General features: G+C 38.7%; 1 protein-coding gene across 4 annotated transcripts in view; it reads left to right on the forward strand.

Moving 5' to 3' along the window:
* SOX5 (SRY-box transcription factor 5) overlaps positions 1–27,764 on the forward strand; it is a 1,147,842-nt gene that overhangs the window by 140,644 nt on the left and 979,434 nt on the right. For 3 of the 4 annotated variants that reach the window (XM_042247392.2, XM_042247394.2, XM_042247393.2), the window contains exon 2: positions 23,386–23,466. The gene's annotated coding sequence lies outside the window, so the exon portion shown is untranslated. Of the gene's footprint in view, positions 1–10,977; positions 14,739–23,385; positions 23,467–27,764 lie in introns of those variants that run through there. The other variant, XM_042247395.2, reaches the window with a different exon arrangement.

Below are 27,764 nucleotides of genomic sequence, written 5' to 3' on the forward strand. Positions count from 1 at the left end.
ATTGTCATGAGGCTGTGAGGAAACCCTAAGCCAAGTGGAAAGAGAAGAATAATTTTCCTCTGGCAATTCATAGAGAAGATCCTGAAGTCCAGTTTGAAAAGCACTAGGAAGTACACTTTCCATTTCTTCTGTCTGCTTCAGCAAACTCTCCAAGTAATTTTCAAGAGGTAGTATTATCATCAAAAATGCATTTTCAGCTACCAAGTCACTCAACCTTAATTCCTGCTTCTCTATCCAGCCACCATTAGCTTGTGTGGAATACTTGAATTTTACTTCCCTATTAAACATATAGACTCTCATCTTGGGTATCAAGGAATGGATAGAACCTAGGTAAGAAATGTAGGGAGAAATGGAGACTTTAGCATCAGTGGACTACTTAGTAGCATTAGCAATAGAGTTGCCTCTCATTTGGGCTTCCCTGGTGGCTCAGATGGTAAAGAGCCTGCATGTAATGTGGTAGATCTGGATTCAATCTCTGTGGCAGGAAGATCCCCTGAGAAAGCAAATAGCAACCTACTCCAGTATTCTTGCCTCGGAAATGCCATGGACAGAGGAAGCTGGTAGGCTACAGTCCATGGGGTCACGAAGAGTTGGACATGACTGAGTGACTAACATTTTCAACTCAACTTCCTCTAACTTATCACAGTGCTCAATGAACCTGTTGCTGAGATGGAAAGCATACAAGCCTTAGAGGCAGAAAGGCCTGACTTGAAATCCCAGTTTTACCACTTACTACCTCTGTGATCTTGGGTATATTGCTTAATCTCTCTGAGCCTCTGTTCTATCATCTGAGATATAGATGTACACTGTCTGGTCTACAGTAGATGCTCGATGAGTCTGAAGTCTTAAAAATTACTAAGACAGCCTTTTGCTTTGTATCTGTTCTGTGAGATGGGGAGCACATTTTGACCACCTTTCCTTTAGTAAAGCCAAATTTGGTTAAATTCCTGTATGGAAAAGGATAATCTAATTATACAATTTTTCAAGTATAAAGAGAATTCAGACATAATCCAGTTCAATATTCTGATTTTAAGAATGAGTAGATTGAGGCCCAGAACTGAGAAATAAGCAGAATCAAGATGCTACTATCTTGTCCAATATCTTCACGTAAATTGTAAAGTTACTGCTGATGGCTGACAAAGAAAGTAAGATTTACAACGTTTATTTTGTGAGTGGTCCTTGAAAATAAGTTATATGCAAGATTGGCTTTTATAATCCAAATAAAAATTTGTGTCTTGGAAATGTAGTTGATAATACATCAATAAGGAGAATACAGTAAAGTCAGAAAATGATCTCTTAACTCCTGGGACTGGGATCCTCATGATGCAGCACTGATGTTATCCTCAGCAAGAGGTCATAACTGTATGTGTGTATGCTTAGTTGCTCAGTCATATCCAACCCTTTGCGACCTCGTGGACTGTAGCCTGCCAGGCTCCTTTGTCCATGAGGGTTCTCCAGGCAAGAATACTGGAGTGGGCAGCCATGCCCTCCTCAGAGGATCTTCCCAGTCCAGGGATCGAACCAGGTCTCCCACATTGCAGGTAAATTCTTTACCATCTGAGCCACCAGGGAAGCCCTTATGTATTTATAGCTTATATATATATATTTTTGCTTTACCTCATACAGTGAATAATCATTTTAATTTTATTGATACTCTTAGGTTTAATGAATTTTACATCTGGAATACACACATAAATATTATATACATATTTTTAGAATTTCCTTAAATATAATTTTGTTATGGTTAAATTTTTATATTAGTTTTTAAAAACATACCTTTTTGTCTTAGTGGTAATAAAAGTGTGGGTAATCGTATTTTGAAAGCTTTCTGGTTCTTTAGAGATAGATTCTGAAAGCCCTGCCAGTCAGAAAACGCCCAAGATTAATAACAGGAATGATTTGATGATTTGGGTGTCTTGCAGAAATTATTCATTAGATTTTTAAAAAAGAGGCATAATGTGTATTTTCCACATTCAATTATTTAACTTTTAGCCAGTGTTTCAAATAGACTATTGATGTGTACTTGAATTGCTTCTCCAAGATTTCCAAAAATGATTTGATGAATGATGATAATGTAAATTTTAGAGTAAAACACATGGTAAAAAATGGTGTTGATGGATTTGGCTTTTGGGAATAAAGTTGATTTAAAAATTTTTTGAATTTCATGTCAGTGAAAATTTGATAACTAGTAATTTCAATTTCACCTGACCTAACTTGTGGAATAAGTGAAAATGCCAATGGCAGATATAGGGTATATGTCTCATTACCACACTGGTCTCCTTTATTGAGTTTTCATTTGTCAAACTGTGAACATATATATGGAACATGTGCACTGGAATTTATTCTGATGATCCTTTAGCATTTTTTTGCTTGTTTAATTTAAAAAAAAATTAGAAGTTGACTGACAGAGAAGCATTTGTATATTTACCTGCCTCAGACATTGTTAAAGAACATTCTGGATGATCTACAGAACATGCCTTTTTATAAAGACTTGGATTTTGAAATGGAGCAATTGGTGCCCATGTTCAGATACATATATTTTTTGTTCCAAGGGAATAGCTAGATGAGAAAGCAACACCTAGCAAATCAATCATTGTAATTTCTTTTTTGGAAGCTCTTGTGTGCATCTCTTCTACCCCATCCCTACTGAGAAGTGTCGAAACCAGTTAATTTATCTTTGAGTTTTGAGCATGATTCTAATAATAAAAATAAGTAACAACTTTTGACTTTGTGCTACATAGCATGTACTGTTCCAGCATTGTACTGTTTACAACTGCTGACTCAATTATTCCTCAGAACCACACAAATAAGGCACAGAAAGCTATTAATCTTGTCCAAAGTCACACAGCTCGTAGATGGTAACCTAAGTATTTGAACCCAAGCAATCTGGCTCCACCTGTACACTATTAACCAGTTCACCACACTGCTTCCACATTGCAAGGTATGTTTAGAATGAGGACTTCCATACTCATCACACCAGTGGCATTATGAGCAAATTAACTTCTTAGGTGTCAGTTGCTCAATCGTATCTGACTCTTTGCAACCCCTTGGACTGTAGCCCACCAGGCTTCTCTGTCCATGGAATTCTCCAGGGAAGAATACCTTCTCCGGGTGATCTTTCCAACTCAGGAATCAAACCTGGGTCTCCTGCTTTGCAGGTAGATTCTTAACCCTCTGAGCCATCAGGAAAGCTCTTAAATTTTTAAAGGAAGAATTTAAATGAACTTTTACTTTTTTGCCAAAACTACTTGATCCCTGTCATTAAAGGACAGCGGCTCTTCTGTCCTGTCATGTAGAGTTGCCACGTTGATTCTGAAAATGGACCTGAAGCTTGGAAATGACAGAACAGTTTATGTTTTTTTAATTTTCAGTAAAAGAGAAATTAAAAGAATTAAAAGTTTCCCAAGTTGTTCAGATTGGTCAGGACGGTCAGTACTATATGGTCCTGTGTAAAACCAGGTATGTGCCTCCTTTGAGAATCTCTGTCAGTGAAATTAACAAGAGGATTTGTGTTGAGATGTGTGATGTGGAGAGTTACAATAAATAATTAACATTGTAATAGCTTTTTCCCCCTTCACAATAGCTGAAAGATTAATTTTAACTTTCTCAAAAAAATCTGGAATGCACTGTGGTATTTGGAAGGTTTATTAGCACACACCTCTGCTGTTTGTTTTTCAGCCTATGTTTAAAACCCCTGTAGTAGCAAAGCCCTGAAAAAAATCAATATTTAGGCTCCTTGACTCCTGATAGGGGTGTAAGGGCAGGGGTTTCTACTTTTAAATTTACTCCCTGATGTTTTCTAGTTTCCTTGCCCTCACTTTTCTTGAGATAGGAAAAGGAGGAGTTTTATCAAGCCCCCATGGATAATTCCACCATCGTGGATTTCTGCCTGTTAGTCTTTTACTGTTATACACATTCACACCTCATATATTTTGCTCTAAAAGCAGAACATCTGAGATGATTCTGTGGTTGAAAAAGATCTCAAAGAGATGGAAGATGGATTTAATGTTACCATTTTTAGATAATGCTGTAAATAGAATGGCAGCTGTCCTTGGATGCATAGCAGATACATAGTACATATGCTGAATAGAAACAGATAAAAGATTGTACTCAATTAATCCTCCCAAAAAGTAGCACTTTTGCCACGGACTCAGTCATCAGATTTTTAACTAAATGTACTTGTTCTACACCCTCACATGATATTAATAAAACCTCATGCTTTGAAGGTGACTCAGGAAGGGAAATTTTTGCTATTATCCTCAACTAGGTTTAAAGCAGTCTGTAAGATTTCACCTATTTGCCCTCGCCCCGCTCCATTTTTTCACCCTGTAAGGAATTCAAATCTACAAACAGTTCTAGAACACCTGATATAATATAATATATAAGGTGCTGTTGGTGTGGTGAAAGGAAAAAGATATGAACTATTTCTTATATAGAAAGAACATACCTAAGAATTTACCACACAGGATAGAATGTGATAGTTGCTATAAGTGAATTTTGACAAGTATCTTCAGTTTAATAACTAATCATCTTTAGTTGAATATTTGTAAAACAGCACCTCCGTTTCAGGTATATTGCTAATAAGTATTATGGATACCGATCTAAATTAATAAACGTGCTCAAGGAACCTTCCTCAAGGGAGAGGGCACATCAACCAAAATGACATTCAATGAATGAATATAGCTTTTAAATGTTCAGAAGTAGCAGAGGAGAGGAAGGTTAGCTCTCTTGGAAGGTGTTGGGGGGTAGGACAAGGCTTCACAGCTGAGGTTATCAGGATTTTGAGGCATGAATGTGCGTGCGTGCGTGCTAAGTCACTTCAGTTGTGTCCAACTCCTTGCGACCCTATGGACTGTAGCCCACCAACCTCTTCTGTCCATGGGATTTCTCAGGCAAGAATACTGGGTTGCGTTGCTGTGCCCTCCCTCCAGGGGATCTTCCTGACCCAGAGATCGAACCTGCATCCTTTTAAAGCCTGGTGCATTGGCAGGCAGGCTCCGGGAAGCCCTGAGGCATGAATACCACTGTAGTAAATAAATAATGAGGATAATGGCAATAGAATAGGGAGAGGCCTTACAGAAAAAGGGAATATCGTGCCCAGAGCTAGGGTGGCTTGAGATGGAATGGTCTGTGGCCACCCTTATCCTGTACAGTCTTTCTGTGCCACGAGAGGGTGTCTGGAGTAGTCAGTAACGGCAAAGTCATGAAAGTCTGGCCCCAAAGCAAAGTAGATTGTACGTGTAAATTTTTTATGACAGCAACTTACATGCTTTCTTTTAAAGATGAACCTGGTTTTGACTGGTCTGGTTCCTAACTCTGGCACTCATTATTTTGTGATCTTGAGCAATTTTCTATATCTTCTAGACCTCAGCTTTTCAACAGTAAATGGAAGTTCTGACATTTAATAAAAAACAGTCCATTGTCTGATACCTCATATATAATGCTGACTTTAATTACTGCTCTTTGTTTTTTTTTTTTGATTGACCATCTGTGGGTGGTGTTCCTTACTGACAGATAGACCCAACTGCATTCGGTCAGTGTAGTATAGCTGCCCTTCTTCCCATGAAGTCTGGGGGTGTAAATAGCATGGGAGAAGACATGGAAAGAGATCTGGGATGGCAGTGTGGAGACCTGAATTCTGGTTCTACCTTAGCCACAAACCAAGCCTGGTGATCTTGACTCAAAATGTGCCCTGAATTTATTCTTCTCTGAGGAAGTGGCTGTGGGGGTTGTAGTCCATATCTGACTCATGTCCTTGTTGGTATGAGTAGTCTCTGAGGAGCAGTTGAGCGACTTGAAAGAGATCAGCCACACATCCTTATTCCAGTAAAGCCCTACTAAGTCAGAAATTTGCTTTTACAGTTTCTCTTTGGGGAGAAAGTGGTCTGCAGCAGCCAAACTCCTTTTAAAAAATGGTGGTTTCCCCATTCTTGTAAAATAAATGACCAAATGTATAGTTAGTATCCCCTGAAATTCATTAAGCATGCAGAAGGGTGTTTGGCCAGCCTTGCCATTTCATTCAGAGATTGAGAATGGGAAGAGCAGGGTGTGGTTTGCTGGTGTGGATGTGTGGTGGTGAGGCTGTGGTTAGGTGAGCTCTCAGGAGCATGTCAGCCTGTTGAGCTTCTGTGCATCAGAATATGTAAAACCTACCAATGAACATGTTCATGGTGGCTGAAGTCTATCTCTTGAGAAAACTTGGTTGGTATTGGCTAAAGAATAAAGTACTTCTTTCTACAAATTAATTGTTACGCTCATGAATAACGAGTGCTCATTCACAAAGTACAGACAGATTAACCTCCTGAAGAATGTGTAGTCGGCAGGGCTGCTAGTCAAGGAGCGTTAACTCCAGATTCCAAACCACAGCCCTTTGATATGATTTCCTCTCTTGACAAAATCTAACTGCTATTTTCACTCTACATTAATTTTGATATCATTTTGAAGTAATAGCATGCATGGCCCTGTAGTCTCTTAATGTAGACAATCCTATCTCTTGCTCCTCTATTTCCCTTGCTTTGTGTCCACCGTCAATCTAGTAACCAGCCACTTATTGTACTGATTATCTTGTAATTGAAACTGTAAAAGCCTATGGCAGGTAAACCTATGCCAGGCAGATGGTTGGCCCAGTATGTCAGCTGTCTCAGATGTGGGAGGTTGGGAAGTTTGGTTTTTTTTTTTTTTTGATGTATGACAATGTGGTCTGGAAAATAAAAAACACAAAGAGTCCAGATCATACAATTTGAAATTTAACAGAATGTATTTGCTAACACTTTCAAAGTAGCTTTAAGACCAAAATTCATTATGGAAGCATCTTTTGTGGAGCCTGAAGTGAAAGAGAGGAAGGGGAAAGTATAATGTTGGGAAGAGTGCCGAGGTTGTTATAGTAGATTTTCAGTAACAGTGTTTTGGTCTTCGTCTTTTGGTGGATGTACTTTTGGTTAGGGTGGGAGGCAGGGAGGGATGGCAGAAATATCCCCAAGCTATTGGTTGCTTTTGCTTGTTCTCTTAGCAGCCTGAGGGGAAAAGTGCTTGTTTAAACACTAATATATTCCATAGAAACCAACAATTATGGCAAGGTTTTTAAAAAAGAAAATTACATTAAAGATGAATGAGGGTATATTGAAATAATTATGTTTTAAGGTGTGTAACATTAAAAGATATTGAATAGAATATTGACTGTTTTGTGGAAATAGCAATAATGAGATTCCTGTCACCTAATCTTACAATAATTGGGTTATTACTATGCAAATGAAGGTATTACTTTAAAAAAAGTAAGGAAGCAAGACAGATCCTTGAGGCAGTCCTTTATCTGTTCTTAAAGCTGTGCTGTCAGTTCTTAGACTGAAGGTCCTTTTCTCAACAATTTGGAGATGCTCATACTCTGTGCTCCTGGAATCCCACTATAGTATTTTTTAGGTGCCACAGGTAGCAGATCGGTGGCTGTTGATCTTATATAAATATATATTTTTTAGCTCTTTGTGGAGCCCAAGGGAATAATTAAACTATACAATTATTACCCACTGTCTTTTTTTTTAAAGTGAGATGTTGTGAATTTTCCTGGCAAAGATTTGTGCTGGAGCCCTTATCTCCACTTTCCACACCACTCTATCATTATTGTATAGTGTCAGGTGGCACCTGGGGCTCTCAAAAGCCACCAGGTCACTTTGGGCTGCCAGACCTCCTAGGACACCCTTATGGCTGAGGAAACGAGTCCATTAGTCCTCAGCTGTCCTCAAATCAATGATGTGCCCATTGCTGTCGCCACCACATCCAGCTAAGCTCCGATGACATCCATCAAATGAATGGAAATATTTGGGCAGTTGCCATTTTGGTTCATGACCCAAGTAAATACCTGAGTGTTCAACAGGGAATGGTATTGCAAACTGTCGATTGCTGAGGCTTTGGGTAAAAGATGATTGTATTTCCTGGAAATGTTGTATGATTTTTACACCCTGCTTGTTATACGGAATACTCTCTGAATATGGAAGGATACAAAATTCTACTTTAAAATTTCTCTAGTACTCCTTCCTAGGGAAAATATCAAACAAAAGTCTTGGATTGAGTCTTGTTGAAATCTCACAATGAACCTTTTGTCGTTTCAGTGCTCTTTGGTAGTATATACTAGATTAATCAGAGCAACTAGATTTGAGGAAATCATGAAAGAAAAATTTCATTTACCAAGTGCTTTCAGTTCCAAGGATTAGGAGGTCAAGAAAATATAGGCCTTATCAGTTTATTTCAGAATCAGTTGAGACTTGAGTGACTTTATAAAATGTCACCAGCAACTGCTCTTTACCTTATGTTCTTCGGTACTTCTTAAGGTAGAGCTTGGCTCAGAATGGCTGCTGCACAATATATTCATGCCATTCTCTGTTTAGTAGAGAAATCTTAGAATAAATTCATAAAATATAGATAATATTTGCAAACAGTTCACAGTCCTGAAAATATCAATTCTAAATCCTTACATTTTTAGAATTTAGCTACTTTGGTTGGCTTCAGTAAATTAATGTATGTGGGTAATTTTTATTAGATGTCTGTGAGAAGGATGTTTGGGGAAAATGCAGTATTCTAGCACATCATTTAGGTTAGAATAAGTTATGCTGCTGTTATAAACAATCCTAAACTCTCATTTATAAGATCTGTTGTGATTGTAGGTGATTCTGCAGGTCAGTGTTACACCATAGACTGGCGTAGCTGTTGAAATTTCAATTTTATAGCATTTTTATATACATCTGTTTCCATGAACTCCCAAGCCAAAGAATAAAGGGCTGAAGAGTTGAACACTGGCAATTAAATACTTTATTCCGGAACGACAAACATCCCTTCTCATATTTCTCTGCTAGAACTAATCATCTGGCCACTCCTTATGTCACTGGGATTGAAAGTACAGAGGACAACCAGATATTGATCAAAACTAGTACTCTGATCATATCCATTATTTATATAGACCACTTTCTGAGAATACCTTTGAAATTTGAAATGCCACTTGTGATGTGTGGGTGAAGAAACCTCAGCAAGGAGTGTAATGAATAATTTTCATTAAAAGCAATAAACATCTTCCTCCTACTCATTGCTGCACCCATTTGTCTAGACTTCCGTGGACCTATTCTTGGGTTCGACGGAACAGATTTTACCTTGACTAAGGTCTGCATGCAATCAACCTTTACAGATAGGATTACAGTGAGCTTTTAAATTTGTAGCTGTGAGCAACCTGCAATAATGATAAACCTTCTAGAAGAATGCCCTTTGTCCAGGTTTGATGAGGATTGGTGGCATAAAATGCAGCCAACAGTCTCTCAGGTTGGAAATGGGGTTATTTGATTTGCAGAAAAAAAGAAATATTAGAAGAAGTACATTTGTCTATGTGTTCTGATAGAATCTACAGAGAAAAGAGAGAATATTTTAGTATCATGAATGCCCCGTTATCTTTATAAACAAAGCAAAGTGCAGTGTGCTCAGTCGTGACGGACTCTGTGCGATCTCATGCACTGTTGCTCTCCAGGCTCCTCTGTCCATGGCTTTTCCAGGCAAGAATGCTGGAGTGGATTGCCATTTCCTACTCCAAGGGATCTTCCCGACCTAGAGATCAAGCCTGGTCTCTGTGTTTCCTGCTTTGGCAGGCAGATTCTTTACTGCTGTTCTACCTAGGAAACCCAAACAAAGTAAAATATTTGGAGCTAATAGATTTTTAGCAACAGTAACAAAAGTTTGTATCTTATTTACCTTTTGGGGGGTAGCAAACAAGAGAACAGGAATGCATTTCATCTGAAGGTGGGGAATATTTTACCACTTAGGTAGAACAACTTTCTGTCATCCTTAGAATATAACCAAGTAATTCATTTTAAGTATCACTGTGAACTCAAGAATTTAAGCATATTGATGGGCTTAATCAATTGCAGTTCTTATACTTTCTGAAGCTCCAATTGTCTCATCTTTGACCAATGCAAACCTCTTCAAACTGGCTTCTGAGTGCTTTTGACATAACTGTTGTCATCTTTGTTAGCTTCTTTTCTATATGGTGTGTCAAGATGTTCTGAATTTTGTAGGTATCCTGCCCCCATCTATCTCTCTAAGCAGTCTTGTGTTTTGAGCACTAGATATGTTTGTATGTTCATTTCTATTGATTTGGTCATTATTTAAGCCTAAACACACAGTGCTAGTTTATGTGCTTAGAATTTTCACCTCTAGTGCTAAAGTATTTATTATTTTGGGGGTTATGAAATTTCACGTTAAAAATACACTTAAAGTTGTTTTAATATATGTGAAGTCCATCAGAAGTTTTACTAATGTTTCTAGAGAACCGTGTTTCAACCGTGGATGAGTATCGTTTTCTAGCTATCAATTGCATTGTATACATTAAAAATCGTTCTGATCTTATTATTTCTTTGGCTTAATACTGTGGGAAGGATCTTCTTTCACAGTTTGTACTCATATTTGGCTCTTCTTTGGCTCGAGGTGATCAAATCTGTTACAAGTGACTGTTTTTACAGTCTCATACACACTGAGTTCTGCTTTCATTTTATTTTTTTTAGCTTAACTGCTTCATCTTGATCCCCATTTATCTGCTACTCTAATTTCCTCAGAAGTTGTCATATACATTATATTACTTATGTATTCCTGTAAGTTAACATTTAACATGATTTTTTTTAAATGAGGGAGTGAAAAAAATTAGGGAGTAAACATCATCCTTTTACTGAGCTAATATGTCCATGTCATATTTGGCTTAAGTAGTTAACTGCAGTCCTGGGACTCTGCACCCCAAAGCATTGTTTGGCAGTGAAATGTAGAATGTTACAGATTTTATAACATTTGCTTGCTCAGAAAACCCCTTTTTAGGCTGTTCATCATCTATAAGGAACTCTTTTTCCTAATATGACTAGGGAATAAAATGCCCCTACGCTTAGCAGCTGTGTAGGAGGAAAGAGGAAGGGTGGAGCTGTAAGATCTAAAGTTTTTGTGTTTATCAGAACCTTGCTTATGTTCATTTTGTTGGGCCCTCATTTGACAAGAATGCCTGGACCTATCTGTGTGACTCTGACAACTAACTACTCCGTTTTTTTAGAGGATGGTGTTCTGCCGTCTGAAATGGACCACGTCAACTAGTGCTTACAGATACGTATAGAACCTCCCTTCTTTCTGTTTCCCTGTCCTGACTCTGCTCTTTCAGATCTTCTAGAGGCGCTAAGACTAACCAGAGAACCATGAAATGAGATGCAGCTTTGGATCATGTGTGCATGTGTGCATCTTTGCGTGCTAAGTCGCTTCAGTTGTGTCTGGCTCTTTGTGATCCCATGGACTGTAGCCCACCAGGCTCCTCTGTCCGTGGGATTCTTCAGGCAAGAATACTGGGGTGGGGTGCCATTTCCTCCTCCAGGGGATCCTCCCCACCTAAGGACTGAACCCACCTCTCTTACATCTCCTGCGCTGGCTTTACTACTAGCATCACCTGGGAAGCCCTGTTGGATCACAGCTATTTGCAAATGATACTCATGTCATTGGAAGTATTTTTAAAGAAATTAGGATAGTATTTTTTTAAAAAGCCCAATCAGATTTAATAATGAGAAACATGGTATCTCACATAGTCAGACATTAGAGGTAGGGCAGATAATTGGGTTGAACTTGTCCGGTGCTTTCAGCGTCTTATCTCTGCAGTTCCCTGAGCTCTGCTCTCCCCAGTATGTCAGATTTATTCTTAAATTTAAAGCAGGTTGCATCTGCAGTTCCAGCTCTGACACCCATAGAGGTTGAGAAAAGAGACCGTCTCTTTTAAGGGTTCTCTCATAAAATTGAGGAAATGTTTTCCCAGAAGCAAATCTCACTTATGTTTCATTGGCTCACGTTGTGTCATATCTCCATTCCTGTATTCAAACCATGATTCCAGAAGAATGCCATTCGTAGGTTAGTATAGGGTGTGGGTTCACCAAGCCATCACTGGCAAGGAGGATGGGATTAACCACGGTTCCCTTAAATATAATAGGACCTACTGCAGAAGTTAGGCTCGCTTCCTCAAACTGCACAGCTCTTACATGCTAAGGAAAGGATATTGAGGAGAAAACAATATCTGTTATATTATGCCTTAGAGCTTATTTGTTCATTTGTATGTTCTTTTTTTTTTTTTTTTGCTGTAGAATGTGAGTAAAATAATGAGCAATTACAGTTGGAAAAAAGTCAATATGATATATCCAAAGAGGTGTGATTTGATTGTAAAAATCTTTCCAAAAATTTAACTGATTTTTTAAATGAGTGTGAATTGCATGAGCAACCTAATGTTACACCTTTTTACCTCCAGTGAGTTCAGTGAAATCAATGTTTTTGAAATATGATTAAACTTGCCCTTAAGAACTGTCATCTGTGTTGGGTTTTTTATTAAGCTTCCCTTGAGGGCTTCTTCCTTCCTTCCTCTCAAGCCCTTTGTTATAGGTCAAAGAGTGTCCTGGGCTCTAGCATCATCACCCATATTTTTCTAGACTCATGGCTAGAATATTGTCTGTTCTTCCCTCCAGCTTTTCAGATCTTTCCTGCTCCTCAAAACCCAGCTCAATACTATGTCTGTGATGCCTTTTGGCAACCAGGCCAGGCTGAGGTTCATTTTTCTCTTTCCTCTGAATACTTTAAGTATTTTCTATTCAGGTCAAGTCATCTGCTGTCTTTTGAGACTTCTTCTATGTCTTTGAGCTATTATTAACATCTTTTATTATTGATTATGACCTTTTTGAAAATAGAAATCCTTGATATCTTAATGAATCCCGTGAAAATTGTTTCTTTTCATGTGGTCATCTTAGAAAAGCAAGTTTATGAATCTCTCATTCTGGACATAAAAATAGCTCACATTTATTAAGTATTTGCTATATGCCCAACACAGTAATATGTGTTTATGGTCGTTATCTCATTTCTTCCTCACATACATATTGAAAAACTCCGTGTAGTAGGTTAGACAAAGAACTATTTCAAAATAGTTGATGTAAGAAAGGGAGTATATTGGTACTCTAACAGGAAATAACCTTTAAACTCTCAGGATATCTCCAGGCATTCATCTTGCTCTGTCATCTCATGTCTTAGCATTGCTTTCCTCTTGTGTAACATTATTCGGTTTGAATAGTCCTCAGTGATGTCAGTCACAGAAAAAAAGAGAAATGGAGAGAGAAGGGGTAGGAGAGAGGGAGAGGAAGAAAGAGAGGGAGGGAGTGCACACCAGTGAACAAGAAGGGGAGAGAGAAGGAAAGGGAGACAGAGAATGTGTTCTGGCCATTGTTGGGGTGATGGGGAACCCCATGGCTTCTCAGAAGTGGTCAGTGATTGCTTAGGCCTGAACAGTCATCCCTAAAATGCAGCACAGTGAGGTGTGGGCCAAACGTACTTGAATCATGAAGCCTGAGAATAGGAGCAGCCTGGTTTATTCAGTGAAATGCTGAATAGACAATGACTCTGGTAAGTGCTAATATTATTTCTAATTTACAGATAAGACCTGGGCTTAGAGATGCAGTAGCTTGTCCAAGATCACCTACATAGAGAGATTCAACTCAGCATAAATGCCAGAGTTTATGCTGGTAATCAGTTTTCTATATTGTAGTATTTTTTATTAAACTGTGTTTGAGTATCAGTGATTACAATAAAAATAGCTTCCTCTCTGCGGACCTTATTTTATGTATCTTCAGGAGCAGTCCTTTTCAGATACTCAGTGCTTCATAGAATCTCATCTTTTTTACCAAGTCAGGAAATGAACCATCTTCTGAAGTTATTACACGCTAGCTGAATAACTGGATTTGCTTTCCTAAGGTTGTGTTTCGGGCACCATATATATTTTTTATTCACCCAGATATCTGCATTTGAATACTTTCATAGCTTTTTGTGGCTCCATAGACAGCACACCTGACAAAGAAATTTTAGATGTTGTCTTTGGGGAGAAATTTGCAGAGGAAAAGCACAATGGCCACTGAAATCTCCTTCCATTGCCTGGGGAGGTGCTTGGGTAGAACCTGGAAATTCATGAGTATGTTACATGGACTAATCCAAGATCTGTCATCAGAAAGACCCTTGGTCAACCTGGGGAGACTGAGCCAGGACAAACTGAGCTGTGGATGCTGAAGCCCTGATTCTTGAGCTCCTGAAATGAAAGTGTGCGGCCCCTGTTATCTCTGACTCCTTCCACAATCCAGTGCCTGCCCTGTTCTTGCTTAGGCCTGCCAGCAGACCCTGCTCTTCAGGTTCTTCCTGTCCTCTCAGTTTCTAGGAGAGACCACCCACCATTTGGCTCTAACTCTTCCTGTTCATTTCCTTCTGATCCAAGAATTTCCAGTGTCTGAGTTTTCTATCATTTTTGACGTTTGTGTATTTTAGGTGCTAGTCACTGTGTTACATACTGACACACAAATGCATGTCTTGTCGTAACAACCCCTTCCCTGACATTTTGGAATGCGTTCCTTGTTTTACTTCTTTCTCTGCTAATGACTTTTCTGACTTTGAAGTAGTTAGATCACAGCTTCTTTATTAATATGTTTTAATGACTTTGTTTTTCCCCCCATCATCTAACAAAGTTTATTACAGATATTACTCAACAATATATAGTTAGTTTGACTGAGTCCTCAGAGATGGGGTGAATTGTCTATGGCACTAATATAAGAACCAGGAGTTTCACCTTATTTGTAGAGGTGGCCTGAACACTGTGTTCACTCTGCGCTTTCAGTTTGTGGGCAGAGGTAAAGGATGAGACACAGTTTACCAGCCTAATCCACAGCTTGGTATGTAGTTTTTATGTCTTTATCCATTCAGTCATTAATATATCTGTGGAGGGGATGATTTGGGATTACTCTGTTTTCAAAATGTAGAATTTAGCGTATTTTCAAGATTTTGCTTCTAATCAGGAATAATTTGTGCTGTAAAAAGTATTACAATCTTATGTGTTATCTTATCCACACTAGATGTCAGGTATTTTATAGTGCATATATTTGATCTTTGCTGTACTCTGGCTGGAAAGGAAAGTAAGTCCTCTTATGTATAAATGTGGCCTGTTAACAAGAAACTGTGTATTTATAGGTTGTCTGCTCACCCACTGATTTTTTCACTGGTAAAAGTATAACTTCACCATCAGTCCAAGACCATCAGCATAGGGGTTTACCTTTTAATGTTTTCATGTAAAACATCACAAAGGCTATTCTACATTAGCAAGGGGCATTGACACAGCAAACTAGTGAAAAATGTGAAGACACAGCTTTCTTCAGCTGGTCTGGTTTTAGCTGCCACTTTGGAGCTTTTACACTTCTCCTCCTTTCCCACCCCAACTCCAGGAGGTAAACAAAGGAATATAAGTTGCATCAGCTATAGCATTGTCTCTGAGGTCATTGCTCTAAGTGTGCTGGGGATTTGGAGTACGAATCCTGAAAAGGAGAGAAGGGCAAGGGTAAAAGCTCTGTTGACAAGGGAGTTTCACAGGCATGTGGCGAGAGCACAGCATTGGACGTGTGAACACAAATTCTGTAAGCTTCCTCTCCTCTTGTGAAGAAAAGTTCTGTCTGGTTAGAGCTGGACACAGTGGCAGCTGAATAACTTAGCTTTACTATCTGATTCACATCCTTCCCTCTTGGAGTGTTTAGCACCTTCACTTCTTGTCCTGCTCCTCAGCACGTGAGAGGAGGGCAGATGCCTGTCTGTACGAGATGCTGAATGGTGCTTTATCATTTGGCCAGTCCACTGGGCTTGAATGGAAGGGCATTTGAATTCTCACTTTGGTACAGACCATTAGCACATTCATCCTTTGCTGGCATCAGGTCAGGGAACCTAAGTCAGCTTGTGAACCAAATGTTTCCCTGCAGTAAACATAATACATATACTTGGCTAGGCGGTCAGCTGTTAAAAGATGACTTTTTTTCTCAGTAGGATAGGATATTTGTTCCTATTTAGATAGTATCTAAGTGGAGGCAATTTAGACATTTAATAAAGCAAAATCTATCCTAAAAAAAAAATAGGAAGACCTCATTATAGATTCACAGATCTGTGTATTTGTGTGCTCAAGGATAATAATAATACTGGGAGACATTTCAGAGGAAAGAGATGAGTAAAAATAAGAAAAAAAAAATTAATGGATTTGAGCCCAAGTAAGCAAAACTCTATTATTTAATTATAGTATCTAACTGTGAATATAAATGGGAGATGTAGAGAAAGAATTTTTTCCAAAGTTTGGATCATAGAAGCTTTCGTGACTAAAAGTGGAAACCTGTCACTGAGAACTACAAACTAGAGGTTTGATCTTTCTTTAAATGAATCAGGGAGTATAAAAAATATTTTGGGAATTGAGGACTATCCCTTTTGAACATACTCAAGTGTTTTTACATCTGAAGTGAACAAAAACTGCATAATGTGGAAAATATGTCAGTGTCCTTCAGATTTGTTCCTCTGTGATAGTCTGGTTAGATGGGGAAAACTCATTGATACACAATGGAAAAGGGCATGCTAGCTCTTACAATTTCATGTTGGGAACTTCTTGTGGACCAGTGCCTGCAATAATATGTATGGTTGGGCCATTTATTTGCTATCAGTTGCTACTTTTGGCACATTGCTACATTTGGGTACATTTAAACCCGAGTCTTGGTTAAATTCCAATGTAGATGAGTGATGATATTCCATCTGCCATGTTCTGATTTTGCCTTCCTTAAGGAAATGAAGCATAACTTCATTCTTAAGCAGACTGTTGATATACTGCAGATAAAAATTAAATATTTTTATTCCTGATTTTGTAGTTCAGTGTTATCGGACCTCAGTGCTATGCTCAACTTTGTCACTGACTCTCTCATAACCCTGTGCAAGTTAATTTCATCTCTCTGAAATGAATTTTCTATAAAAGGTGAACAATAGCCTAGGTAACTGTTTTAAGCCTACTTAAAATTGAAACAGATTATGACTGGTTGATGGCCTGCATTCTTGCTAAATGTATTTGTTCAGACTTCAACAATTTTTCAGATTTCTATCCACTTTAAGTGAGTAAGTGAAGTCGCTCAGTCGTGTCCGACTCTTTGCAACCCCATGGACTGTAGCCTACCAGGCTCTTCTGTTCATGGGATTTTCCAGGCAATAGTACTGGAGTGGATTGCCATTTCCTTCTCCAGCAGATATTCCCGACCCAGGGATCGAACCCAGGTCTCCCGCATTGTAGACAGATGCTTTACCATCTGAGCCACCAGGGAAGTCCACTTTATTATATTATAAAACACATTCTCTTAAACATTATCTTTAAAGTTTTCTATCCAAAAAAGTATACATCAAATGACAGAAATCTTGGTGTTTCAATTCAGAGTGATGTATTTTTTTCCCCTGACTAATCCCAATTCATATTTCAATTATCTTTTCAGTGGAGGTATGAATGTGTATGTAGTTCTAGGTGGGGGGAAATAGGAGTGTCTAGGAAGAAAACTACCATATCTCTACAGTTATTCTCATGTTTAGATTTTTGATTTACCAAATCTCACATTTTTGCAGAAATATTCAGTAGGACATGTTTCATGACACATTTGACTCAAACTATTAATATGATGACATCCTTGGACTGTGATATATTATGTAGTTTGATGTCATACTTAAACCTACTACTAAAAAAGCTATAGAAAAAGATACTCAAAAATATTATAGATAAATAAAAATTGAATTATAAAAAATGTTTAAGAATAACAAGATAAAGAAAACATAGAAACCAAAAACCAAAAACAAAGTGAAATTATTGGCTTCTGGCCTAACATATCAATAATTACATGAAATATAAATGGTCTAAATACAGCAATTGAGACAGATTGTTAGAGCATATTAAAAAAAAAGCACCCAACTACAGTGCTTATCTTCATAAAGTGAAAGTGAAAGTGGAAGTCGCTTAGTGGTGTCTGACTCTTTGTGACCCCGTGGACTGTAGCCTGCCAGGCTCTACTCTCCATGGAGTTCTCCAGGCAAGAATGCTGGAGTGGGTTGCCATTTCCTTCTCCAGGGGATCTTCCCGATCCAGGGACTGAACCCAGGTCTCCCGCATTCCAGGCAGACGCTTTAACCTCTGCTACCAAGGAAGCATAAATCTCTTCAAATATAGTGATGTTGACAAGTTGAAAGTAAAGAATTGGTAAAAAGTATTTTGCAAACATTAATAATAGTAAGCAGGAGTTGCTATATTAATATCAGATACAGTAGGCACTTGTGATAGAGGGGGGATATTATGTATTGATACAAGAGTTGCACCATCAATAAGACTCAGTCATTCTAAAGATGTGTGCCCTAAATTACTGAGTTGCAAAAAAATGAGATTAAAAAAAAATAAATAGATTTATAAATGAAGATTTTAATACCCCTATCTCATCAATGGATAGAAAACTAGACAGAAAATCAGCAAAGATATTAAAAAACTCAGCATCAGTGACCAACAGACTTAATTGGTACTCACTGAGCTCTCTACTCCACAGGAACAGAGCACACATTCTTTTAATGTGACCATGGAGTATGTAATATATTTGACCATATCCTGGATCAGAAAACAAGTCTCACAAAATTTTAAAGAATTAAAATCTTAAAGAATGTATTCTTTGACTACCGTGAATCAAATTATAAATCAGTAATAGAAAAATCACATGTAAATCTCTGAACACTTGGAAATTCAACTACACACACTATAAATAATCCACGGGCCATAAAGGAGGTGTCAAGGAACATGATACATTGAATGGATTGAAAATAAAAATACACCATTGAAATTTGTGGGACACAGGTAAAGAAGTGCTGAAAGGCATGTTTTGTAGCATTAAATGCATATGTTAGAGAAAAGGAAAAATTTCTAATCAATAATCTAAACTCACAGTTCAATAACCTAGAAAAAGAAGAGCTGAATATACCTGAAGTCCAAAGCAAGCAGAATGAAGGAAATCATAATAAAAACAAAAATTTAATAAAATTGGAAACAGAAAAACAATGAAAAAATTCTGGTTATTTGAAAAGACTGATAAAGTTGACAAACGCCTCACAAGACTGACAAAGAAAAAACAGATAAGACACAAATCACCAATGTGAAGAATGAAATATTAAAGTGTATCACTACAGACTCTGCAGACATCAAAGGGATAATATGCATATACTAGGAACAGTTCTATACATATAAATTTGACAACTTAGAAGAAATGGACCAACTCTTTGAATGGCATCAGTTCAGTTCAGTTGCTCAGTCGTGTCCAACTCTTTGCGACCCCATGAATCGCAGCACGCCAGGCCTCCCTGTCCATCACCAATTTCCGGAGTTCACTCAAACTCATGTCCATCGAGTCGGTGATGCCATCCAGCCATCTCATCCTCTGTCATCCCCTTCTTCTCCTGCCCCCAGTCCTTCCCAGCTCACTCAATATTAAATAGATAGTTTGAATAGCCCTAAAACTTTTAAGGAGATTGAACAAATAATTTTAACAATAAAAAAATCCACTCCCAGATGGTTTCACTAGAGAATTCTAACAAACATTGAAAGAAATAGCATCAGCTCTATACAATCTCTTCCAGAAAACCATTCATTTTAGGAAAGTAGTATTACTGAGATACCAAAACCTGACAAAGGTAGAACAGAAAAGAAAACTAGACATAATATTCTTCATGAACATGGACATAAGGATCCTTAATAAAATATTAACAAATAGAATTCAGCAATATATACATTCCATGACTGAGTAGGATTTATTCCATGGATCAAGGTTGGTTCAGTACTTGAAATTCACCTTGTTAACAGGCTAAAGAAGAAACACCATATGATCCTATCCATTCATGCAGAAAAAAGCATTTGACAAAATCAACCGTTTATGATAAAAATTCTCAGAAAAATGAGAACAGAGAACTTCACCTTGACATCAAGCATCTGAAAAAGACTGCATAAATTCTATAACTAACATTACCCTTAATGATGAAAGACTGAATTGTTTCTCCTCAGATAAGGAACAAGGTCAAGAATATTTGCACTTACCAATTTTACTTAATATATTGCTAAAACTTCCAGCCAGTACAAAAAGATAAGGGAAGGAAACTAAAATCATAGAGATCAGAATGGAATCAGAAATAAAATAGTCCCTATTTTCAGATGACATGATTGTTTATGTAGAATACCCTAGAGGACTTAAAAAAAAGAAAAAAAACCTTTCAAAACTAATAGGTGAGTTCAGCAAGGTAATAGGATATGAGATCCTACACATAGGATCGCTCAGTCATGTCCGACTCTTTGCGACCCCATGGACTGTAGCCTACCAGGCTCTCAGGAGCCTCTCAGTCCATGGAATTTTCCAGGCAAGAGTACTGGAGTAGGTTGCCATTTCCTTCTCCAGGGGATCTTCCCAACCCAGGGATCAAACCTGGGTCTCCCGCACTGTGGGCAGGCGCTTTATCGTCTGAGCCACCAGGGAAGCCATCAGGATATGAGATAAGCATACAAAAATCAACTATATTCCTGTATAATAACAAGGAACAACTGGGTACCAAAATTAAAAATACAGTGCCATCTATAATCACTCAAAAATTTAAATACTTAGTTATAAATCTAACAGAACATGTGTAGGACTATATGCTAAAAGCCATACAGTACTGATTGAAAATACAAATAAATAGGTATATACCATGTTAATGGATTAGAAGACTCACCATAACAAACATATCAATTCTCTTCGAACTGATGTACAGGTTTAACACAGTTTGTATCAATATTTTAGCACAATTTTTTTTGTAGATCAGATTTTTCTAAAAATTTTATGGAAAGGCAAAGATCAGAATAGTTATAAGAATTTTTAAATAGAAGAATAGAGTGGGAAGAATTAATCTACTCAATTTCAAGATTTATCATACAGCTACAGTAATCAAGACTGTGTGAGTTTGGCAGAGGGATACATGTATATAACAATGAAATAGAACAGAGAACCCAGAAATTGGCCCACACAGATATAAACGGATTTTTGACAAAGGTGCAAAACCAGTTCAGTGGAGGAAGCATAGCCTTCTCAATAAATGGTATTGAAGTTGTTGAGCATCCATAAGCAAAAAATGAAACTTCGCCTGTCTTAGACTTCTACAAAAATTAACTCAAAATATATCAAGAACTTAAATGTATTGATAAAATTTAAAAATAAATTTTTATGAAAAAAAAATGGAACATCTTCAGGATCCAGGGCAAGACAGTGCATTTTTAGACTTTGTATCAAAACCATAATTTATAAAATGATAAATTGATAAATTCAACTTAGCAAAATTAAAAACTTTGGGCTCTGTGAAATACCCTGTTAATACTAAAATAAGCTACAGGCTGGGAGAAAGTGGCTTCAGACTATATATTTAGACTTGAAGTAAGGATTAGTATTAAGAATATAATCTTTCAAAACCAATTAAAAAATGAAACAATCCAATCAGAAAGCTGGGTTCTGTGAAATACCCTGTTAAGAATATGATAAGCTACAGTCTGTGAGAAAGTAGTTTCAGACTATATATTTAGACTTGTAGTAAGGATTACTATTAAGAATATAATCTTTAAAAACACTTCAATAAAAAAAAAAATGAAACAATCCAATCAGAAAATAGACCAAAGACATGAAGGAACATTTCATAGGAAAGGGTATATACAGCTAGCATCTAAGCACATGAAAAGATGTTCAACATCATTAATCATTAGAGAAAAGCAGAATGGCTAAAATAAGAAATAGTGACAATGCCAAATGCTGGCAAGGATTGCAGAAACTAGCTCACTCATGCATGGCTGATGGAATGTAAAATGATACAGAACGTTTTACAGAACAGTTTGACAGGTTTTTAAAGAAAACTTAACTTATAATCACCATAGAATCCAGCAGTTGCTCTCATGGGCATTTATCTCAGAGAAAGGAAAACTTCTACTCACACAAAAGCCTGTGTGCCAATGTTGATGGTAGCTTTGCTTATATAACACCAAACTAGAAATAGTGTAATACTGTAGTGCCTTTCAGTGGGTGAATGGTTAAATGATCTGGACCATAGACTACTATTGAGCAATATAACTGAACAAAGTATTGATACCCGACCTGGATGAATCACCAGAGATTTGTGTATGATTTCATTTGTATGATAATTTTGAAATGACAAAACTATAGAAATTGTACACTAGTGGTTTCCAGGGTTTAAGAAGGAAGTGGGATAGGAGGGCTATAAAAAGACAATCTTAGGGACTCTTCTGGGGATGGAAATCTTCTGTATCTTAACTCTATCAATGGCAATCTCTTGGTTTTGATATTGGACTATAGCTTTGTAAGATGTTACCCTTGAGGGAAACAGGGTAAAAGATATAGGGGATTTCTCTGTATATTTCTGAGAAATGCATGCAAATACACAGTGGTGTCACGTTATAATATTTGATTAAAGAAAAAGACAGCCTTCTAATGGCTTCCAGATTAAAATTCAAAGCCTTTCCTTGGCCCTTTCCTACTTCCTCCACGTGCTGCTTGTCTTTCCGGGACATATCCCACTGCAGGCACAGTGGCCTTTTTGCTGTTCTGGGCTCTTTCCACAGGGCCTTTGTTCTAGCTGTCCCCACAGCATGGACAGTGCCTCTGTCCCATTGCTCACTTTGTCCTGGTCTCTGCACAAATGTTACCTTAGCAGAGCGACTTTTCCCTTGAACACTGTCTCTAAAATAGGACCCCCTACCACAATCTATTCCCTTACTTGGATTTATGTTTCTTCTCTCATTAGAAACGGGCTTCCCTGGTAGTTCAGCTAGTAAAGAATCCACCTGCAATGCAGGAGACCCCAGTTTGAGTCCTGGCTTGGGAAGATCCCCTGGAGAAGGGATAGGCTGCTCATTCCAGTATTCTTGGGCTTCTCTGGTGGCTCAGATGGTCAGGAATCCGCCTGCAATGCAGGAAACCTGCGTTTGATCCCTGGGTTGGGAAGATCCCCTGGAGAAAGGAATGACTACCCACTCCAGTATTCTGGCCTGGAGAATTCCATGGACAGAGGAGCCTGGTGGGCTATAGTCCATGGGGTCTCAGAGTCAGACACGACTGAGCAACTTTCACTTTCTCATTAGAAATGGACTTGATGCTTTTAAAAATTCCAGAGTTTTTAGGATAGGAACCTCAAGTTCCCCATTTTACCTCTTCTTTCCTATGTTTTCTCCTGGGATTTGGAACATTTGATTTTCAAAAACAGACCAAATAAGCTGGTTCATTCTATTTTTTTTTTTTTCCTTCTGCTGATGGTTCTATAATGTTCTAGATGGAATTTTAGAGTTCTGTAGTAATGGATGTTGTGTAGTCTGTCAGGCTCAGTTGAACACCATCCACTGGCATTTCCCCAAACAGCCAAAATTTAAGAGTCAACCTCCTCACCCCAAGAAACTGCCTCTAAGTGACTTAGCTCTTGATTCTCTTCTAGGCTTCTTAACCATCCACGGTGTAAAGACATACTTCAGGAGGATTCTTAGAAGTCTGGGACAAGCTTCACCACACGTGGCAGGTATGTGTCTATACAACTGAGTGTGCAAGGAATGTAACTTGTTTTATTTTCTATAGTTAGATCTAAATTATATTTTAGCCCTTCATGTAGCCACGTGGAAGCAATTTGAGGTTGCATTCTAATTCTAGGTAAGATTTTTGAAGGTGAGGGGTAACATATCTGCTTCTAGGCTGTCATCTCTCCACGAGTCACGTTTGTCCTCTTATCCTTCGTCAGCACTCATGGGCCACTGCTGAGGCACACCTTGGTCTTCCTTTGAGGATCTTTTCCTTTCCTTCTCATGCCTTCTTCCAGATACTCCCTGGACGCATGAGGGTGTGCTGCTGCTGAACCAGAAGAAAGTCTCTGGGGTTGCGTAGAGCTCTGTGCTCCTTGCATGATGCCGTGACGCCCCTGGGCCTTGTTCTGTTGCTTCTGTGTCATGCTACTCCAGGCAGTCCTTGGCAGACCTGGTCAGGTCCACCTGCAATATATCACTTAGTCATTTCCAAGGTCTGGACCTCATCCAAGAAGGAAAATCCATTCCATCTGCCATTGTTTTCTACCATCGTATTTAGCAAAGATTGAGGGCAGGAAGAGAAGGGGGTGACAGAGTATGAGATGGTTGGATGGCATCGTCGACTCAATGGATATGAGTTTGAGCAAACTCTAAGAGATAGTGAAGGACAGGGAAGGCTGGCGTGCTGCAGTCCATGCAGTTGCAGGAGTTGGACATGACTTTGAGCGACTGAACAGCCCTGTTACAGTATTTTGAATAGCACAACTTAGGAAATCAATCTAAACACAATTTACATTTTATTTTTCCTGTTGTTTCTTTAAAATGCACTGGGAAAAGGGAAGTGGGTATTCTCTTGCCTCTGGATGAAATTTAGGCCTCAAGTAGGCTCCATACCTAGTAAGATTACTCTTAGATTAAAAAAATTTCTATCTACACTTTAAATCATACACATTGTCTACATTCAGAAATTAGAATGGTCTGATCTCAGGCTGTAATAGTCGCTTGCAAGTTCATTTAATATCAAATCATCTCTCATCCCCTCTCTGAGGTCCATATTTGGATTGGGCTCTTGCAGAGGGAGAGGGTGTGCTGTTTTCTTTCTCTGTCTGTCACTTCCTCCCCCATTTGCTGGCTGCTATCGCTAAATCCTAAGGGATTGAAACAAGGGAAAGAAAAGGAAATGAGAGGCTTAGGGATGTTCTTTATGTGAACAGGTACTATGTTAACCTGGCTCTAGGTTTCAGGGCCTGGCAGATATTTAAAACTGAGAGTCATTTGGCTACTTTGGGGGGACTTTGGTGGCTCCCCTGCTGGACCCATTTGTCTTCAACTTTCCTGGCTTGGACAGGGCTTCTCCTGTAGGTGTCCACTCCCTACTCACCTCCTGGTTCTCGGCTAGTCCATCCCACATGAACTCATGTTGAGTGTATAAAGGATACTTCCAGGCGGCCATCTGGGGCTTCAGGCTGGCTCTGTCATCCTTGGCTCACGCTTGCATCATGAAAACATGCGTCCCGTGAACCTCCAAGGGCTGAAGGGTGCTTCTCAAATTACTGAGTTGTTCCTTACCTCCTTCTTATCCTCGAGATTCCCAAGGTGGGAGCCAGTCTGCAATCTTTCAGGTTTCCTAAGCTCCAGGGGACACATCCATGCCATCTAAACTGTTCTTTTGAGGCCTCCCTAAAGACCTGAGAGAGAAAATAGCCCCTTCTATCCCACCTTCTTCAGCGAGGAGGGGCTTGTCACAGGGCAGCAGCTCAATCCAAGAACCGTTCCATAATGCTTCTCCTCACCTCTGTTCCTTTGATCCTTTATGTTTTCTTGTTGGGTTTTAGAGCCATCCAACATGTTCTTCCCAGTGTTAAAGAACTTGCCTGCCAATGCAAGAGACAAAAAAGACTCAGACGATCCCCTGCAGGAGGGTGTGGCAACCCATTTCAGTGTTCTTGCATGGGAAATCCCATGAACAGAGGAGCCTAGCAGTCCACAGTGTCTCAAAGAGTTGGACATGACTAAAGTGACTTAGCATGCATGCAGCCAGTTCTTAGGACTTTAAAAACAATTTTGGTTTTGGTCTAGCCCTTTTCTTTGCAGGAATTGCATGCAGAATTGCATGCCTGTTCAATGAAGGTGCCTTAGTTGAATCTCCTAGTTTAACATCTGATCAAGTCAGCTACACTAGGAAGAGTTAGGGGCTTCCCTGGTGGCTCAGTGGTAAAGACTCTTTCTTATCTGCAATGCAGGAGACCCAGGTTCGATCACTGGGTCAGGAAGATCCCCTGCAGGAGGATATGGTAACCCACTCTAGTACTCTTGCCTAGAGAATCCCATGGACAGAGGAGCCTGGTGGGCTGCAGTCCGTATGGTCCCACAGAATCAGACACAACTGAAGCTAGTAAGCAGCAGCAGGAAGAGGAGAGTGGTTGGGGGAGGGGTAAAGGCTTAGCCACCCCGTTGGTAACTTGCTTCTAGATTCACTAATATCTGTACATGGCTTGACTACCTTATCTTCCACTCAAAAGTACCTAAATATGATTTTAGCTCAGTAAATGGGAGGATTTCTTTTAAGTCTATTTTCAATGTGTGAGAGTCATTCTAATTTCCCAGAAGGTCTTAGACTTTTGAAACTCAAAAACCAGTAATTGACACCCCTACATCACCCATGCTTCCCTCCTCTGCCAATAATTTTCTTTTCTTTTTTTAAAAGGCTTTTTATTAGAATATAGTTGCTTTACAATGCTGTGTTAGTTTCTACTGTACAGCAAAGTAAATCAGCTGTACGTATACATATATCCCCTCCTTTTTAGATATCCGTCTCATTTAGGTCAAGATAGAGCACTGAGTAGAGTTTTATTTCTATACAGTAAGTTCTCATTAGTTGTCTATTTTATACATAGTGTGAAATAGATAGTAGTGTGTTTGTATGTATGTGTGTGTGTGTGTATATATATATATATATATATATATATATATATATATATGTCAAAATCCCAATCTCCCAGTTCTTGCCAATAATTTAGCAACTTGTCTGACTGAATGGAGAAAGGAGTAAGATTCAAGGAAATGAAATACGTCAAATGTTACATCCTGTGTGATAAAAAATATTGCCTCCCCTTTTTTGAATATCTGTGTTGTGGGTTTAAATCTGTATACTGGCAGTGCATCCTTTATGTTAAGGATTTAACATTTGAGGAAGCTAGGTGTGCTGGTTTAAGAAAGCCAGTTGTATAGGATTGGGCTTCCCTGGTGGCTCAGTTGGTAAAGAATTTGCCTGCAATGCAAGAGACCTAGATTCATTCCCTGGGTAGGGAATATCCCCTGGAGAAGGAAATGGCACCCACTCCAGTATTCTTGCTTGGTAAATTCCATGGACAGAAGAGCCTGGTGTGCTACAGTCCATGGGGTCAGAAGAGTTGGGCACAACTTAGTGGCTAAGTTAATTATTTGTACTTCTCTGGTGGCTCAGCTGGTAAAGAATCCAACTGCAATGCTGAAGACCTAGATTTGATCCCTGGGTTGGGAAGATCCTATATAGGATTAGGGCCCACACTAATAACCTCATCTTTGCATAACTAATTATATATGCAATGACCCACTTTTAAAGGTCACAGTGATACTAATTCTATACTAACTGATCCACAAAATAGAATCATAGGGAACACTTCCAAACTCATTCTGTGATACTAGCATTAGCCTAATATCAAAACTAGGCAAAATATCTAGCGGTTGAATCCGGTATCGTATATAAAAAATATGCAACTCTCATTCACCATTCAAAAATCAATTGCTATAATCTATCATATTAATAGCTAAAAAAGAAAAATCTAGTCATGTATGGATGTGAGAGTTGAACTATAAAGAAAGCTGAGCACAGAAGAATTGATGAACTGTGGTCTGGGAGAAGATTCTTGAGAGTCCCTTGGACTTCAAGGAGATCCAACCAGTCCATCCTAAAGGAGATCAGTCCTGGGTGTTCACTGAAGGACTGATGTTGAAGCTGAAACTCCAGTCCTTTGGCCACCTGATGCGAAGAGCTGACTCATTTGAAAAGACCCTGATTCTGGAAGGGATTGAGGGCAGGAGGAGAAGGGGACGACAGAGGATGAGATGGTTGGATGGCATCACCAAGTCAATGGATATGGGTTTGGGTGAACTCCAGGAGTTGGTGATGGATAGGGAGGCCTGTCATGCTGCGCTTTATGGGGTCACAAAGAGTTGGACACGACTGAGTGACTGAACTGACCTGAAAGAAGAAAAATCATATGATTATAAAAATAGATACAGAAAAGCATTTCACATA

Source organism: Ovis aries, chromosome 3 (genome assembly GCF_016772045.2).
Source record: "Ovis aries strain OAR_USU_Benz2616 breed Rambouillet chromosome 3, ARS-UI_Ramb_v3.0, whole genome shotgun sequence".
NCBI classification, from domain to species: Eukaryota; Metazoa; Chordata; class Mammalia; order Artiodactyla; family Bovidae; genus Ovis; species Ovis aries.